A 4,319-nucleotide genomic window follows, 5' to 3' on the forward strand; every position below is an offset into this window, starting at 1 on the left:
CTACAACCAGGCCCAGGAGCAGCTACAACCAGGCCCAGGAGCAGCTATCATGACTCTTCCACTGTAGCTGCTGGCTACCATCAGAGGGCTGTTGTGACCAGGGATCGGGCGCCGGCTTTTCTCGGCTGTGTAAAAATCTACAGGTCGTGAGTAAACTTAATAATGTCTAATAAATCCAGACGTGGAAAGAAAGAACATTTGGATGAACAAGGTGTTGAGGAAATGGAGGACATTAAAAAGTCTTTGGACTTTATGAGTATGGAATTGACTAAACTGACTTCAAAACAAGAACTATTACTTGGTTTGTTTGAAGAAGTAAAACAACTAAAAATTCAAATAAATGAAAAAGACCAAAAAATAATTGAACTTGAAAAAAAAGTTGACGATATGGAAAGAAATGCTAGATTGGAGAATCTGATTATAACTGGTTTTACAGTAAAACCAAAGTCTTTTGCAAAAGCTGTGATGGGTTCGGTAACAACGGAGGACGCATCACAGCAAGATCTTCAGACACTGGAAGACCAAGTTATATCATTTCTGCAGGACAAAGACTTTAATATTGAACAGGAGGATGTGTCTACCTGCTACACCTTGCCAGGACAGGATAAAATTAAACCAGCAATAGTGGTTAGATTTATTAGCAGGAAACTTAGAAATAATGTGTTGATGCAGGCAAAAAAACTAAAGGGCACAAAGGTGTATATAAATGAACATCTAACAAAAAAGAATGCCAACATTGCACGGGAGTCAAGGTTGTTAAAAAAACAAAAAAATATAACATCTACATGGACGAGAAATGGATATGTTTGGATAAAAGTAAAAGAACAATCACAACCCAAAATAATAAAGGAAATGAAGGACTTGGAAAAATTTAAATAATCCAGAAGAATGGAAACCATCAAATCATCAAATTACATTTAATACATAATTGATAAAACATTTGTTCAATGAACGGATGTTTTTGACTATGACAGATCATACTGAAACTGAATCGAAAATATACAATGTTGATGACTTGATTGATCCTGGTTTTTTTCCAATAATAGAGGATTGTGAATATTATAGTGAACAACAATTTAATGATCTTAGCCTAAAAAAATCTGGCTTATCTATAATTCATTTCAATTGTAGGAGTATAAATGCAAATATTTCCAAGATTACTGATTATTTAAAACAACTTGATCGAACATTTACAATAATCGCATTGTCTGAGACGTGGTTAAAGGATGAAAATATAATTAATGCCCAAATCGATGGGTATGAATTATATACTATGAATAGATATAACAAAAGAGGTGGTGGTGTGGCACTTTTTGTAAATAGTGCTATAAAATGTAATTTAATCAGAGAAATGTCAATGATTGATGAGAATTTAATTGAAATGATAACTATTGAAATTATTAATAATAATGACAGAAATATTATAATAAGTTGTGTATACAGACCACCTGGATCGAATATTGAGGCATTCACAGATAAAATTATTGAACTGTTTGATAAAAGATGTAACAAAACAATTTTTCTGTGTGGTGACTTTAATATTGATTTAGGAATAAAAAAAGATTCTAACAACGTCGGTACATTTATAGAATCAATGCATTCGTTAAATCTTTACCCATTAATTTCAAAGCCAACAAGAATCACGTCTCACAGTGCAACTATAATTGACAATATTTTTACAAATACAACAAATGGGAATGTGACTGGTGGTATTTTAATGAGTGATCTTAGTGATCATTTACCAGTGTTTACAATTACAAGAAGTATCAAACAACCAAAAAAATAATTCCAAGTATAACTAAAATAATAAATACATCTAAGAAAGCATTGGATAAACTGAAAGATGACTTAGCGGAACAAAACTGGGATAGTGTTTATGTTGATGATGTAAATGAATCATATGATGCGTTTATGAATATCTTTGAAGCTTTATATAAAAAAAATTGTGTAACAAAAAACCACACTAAGAAGAAAGTTGTTGACCAGCAATGGATGACGAAGGGTTTGAGAAATGCTTGTAAAAAGAAAAACTATTTGTATGCATGTTTCCTAAAATGTAGAACAAAAGAAGCAGAAGACAAATATAAGAAGTATAAAAATAAATTAGTCGGGATTATAAGAAAACATAAGAAAGAATATTATAGTGATTTATTGAATAAAAGTAAAGGAGACATCAAGGCAACATGGCGGGTAGTGAATAATGTTTTACAAAAAAATATAAGAAAAACAGGCATTTCACAAAACTTTACAATAGACAACAAGAATGTATGTGATGAAAATGTAATTGCTAATGGATTCAATCAATACTTTGTGAACATTGGATCCAGCCTTGCTGCAACGATACCTAAAGTGGATAACAATGTGAACTATTTAATTGATGATTATCTTGCATGTTCCTGACTGGAACTGACAAATATGAAATAATGACTGTAGTCAATAAATTTGTAGACAAAAGATCAAAGGATTAGATGGATATGGACATGATGTTTGTAAAACACATATTGGGTCATGTAATCGAACCATTTACATATGTATGTAATTTATCTTTTACTAAGGGAGTATTTCCTGATAGAATGAAGGTGGCTAAAGTGGTTCCTCTTTTTAAAGGTGGTGACAAATGTGTGTTTAATAACTATCGACCGATATCCTTGTTACCACAGTTTTCTAAGATCTTGGAGAAATTATTTAGTAACAGACTAGACCAATTTATTGAAAGGCAAAATATTCTAACTAATAGCCAATATGGTTTTAGAGAAAAAAATTCCACATCCATGGCGCTAGTAGACTTTATGGAACAAGTAACAACTGCTGTGGACCGAAAACAGTATTGTGTGAGTGTGTTTGTGGACTTAAAAAAGGCATTTGATACTGTCGATCATAACATTCTTTTTGAAAAATTATACAAATACGGTATCAGAGGATTGGCACTGCAGTGGGTGTGCAGTTACTTAAAAAACAGGAACCAATTTGTGCAGATAAATGATGTGAGATCGGATTACTGCGCCATTACATGTGGAGTTCCTCAAGGATCTGTAATTGGTCCAAAGTTGTTCATCTTGTATGTGAATGATTTGGTTAAGGTGTCCAGCCTCCTTAAATGCGTTCTTTTTGCGGATGACACAACTTTTTTTTGTTCTGGTAAGAATATTGAACAGTTATTGGAATTAATGATGATTGAGTTTTGTAAAATTCAAAGTTGGTTTAGACTAAACAAAGTATCGTTAAATTTGGATAAGACTAACTATATGATATTTAGCAATAAAAATAAAAATATTGATGTTTCATTCAAGATTGAAGATTCTGAAATCTGTAGAGTATATGAGGTGAAGTTTTTGGGTGTCATCATTGATGATAAATTATCATGGAAGCAACATATAAATTCTGTTAAAATGAAAATATTAAAATCTATCGCAATATTTTATAGAGTTAAGTATCTACTGAATGACAAAGCATTGTATTTGATGTACAATACAATTGTTGTGCCACATTTGATTTATTGTGTTAATGTTTGGGGAAAAGCATGTAAATCAATTACAAAGTCTATTTTTATTTTGCAGAAAAGAGTTGTAAGAATTATCAAGGGTAAACATTATTATCATCCATCGAGTATATTATTTTGTCAAATGAAGTTGTTGAAGTTCCCTGATTTGGTGGATTATACCATTTTGTCATTCATGTATAGAGCTCATAATAATACATTGCCTTCTAATATCCAAATGCATTGTGTAAAAAGAGCTAGTAATTATAATCTTAAGGGGAAAGATGTTTTTGTTAAACCGCAATTCAGAACCAGTTTGAAGGGAAGATCTACCCTAATTCAGGGTGTTGGACTGTGGAACGACTTGGAGTTAGATGTTAAGGAAGCTAAATCAATCTCGGTATTTAAGAAAATGGTAAAAATTCAATTGCTAAAAAAATATATATGAATGTATTTCATGAAAAATGTTGGATATTTGAAATATTACTTGAGTTATTTACTTGTTTCTGATAATTTTCTGAATATGTTTGTTTGAATGGTTTATTAGATAAATAAGGAGCAGATTCAATAAGATTTTTTCTTCATCTGCTACCTTTCATTTTATATTTATAATTGTTTTCTAATTACATATATGCTAATTGATATGTATTTTATTTTGTTATGAAATGAATAAATAAATAAAATAAAAAATAAAAAATAAAAAAATATATATACATATACATATATATACACAAACATACATACACATACATATACATATATACATATACATATACATACACATACATATACATATATACATATACATACACATACATATACATATATACATATACATATA

This window comes from Nematolebias whitei, chromosome 7, assembly GCF_014905685.2.
Source record: "Nematolebias whitei isolate Nwh7 chromosome 7, NemWhi1, whole genome shotgun sequence".
In the NCBI taxonomy this organism is placed as follows: Eukaryota; Metazoa; Chordata; class Actinopteri; order Cyprinodontiformes; family Rivulidae; genus Nematolebias; species Nematolebias whitei.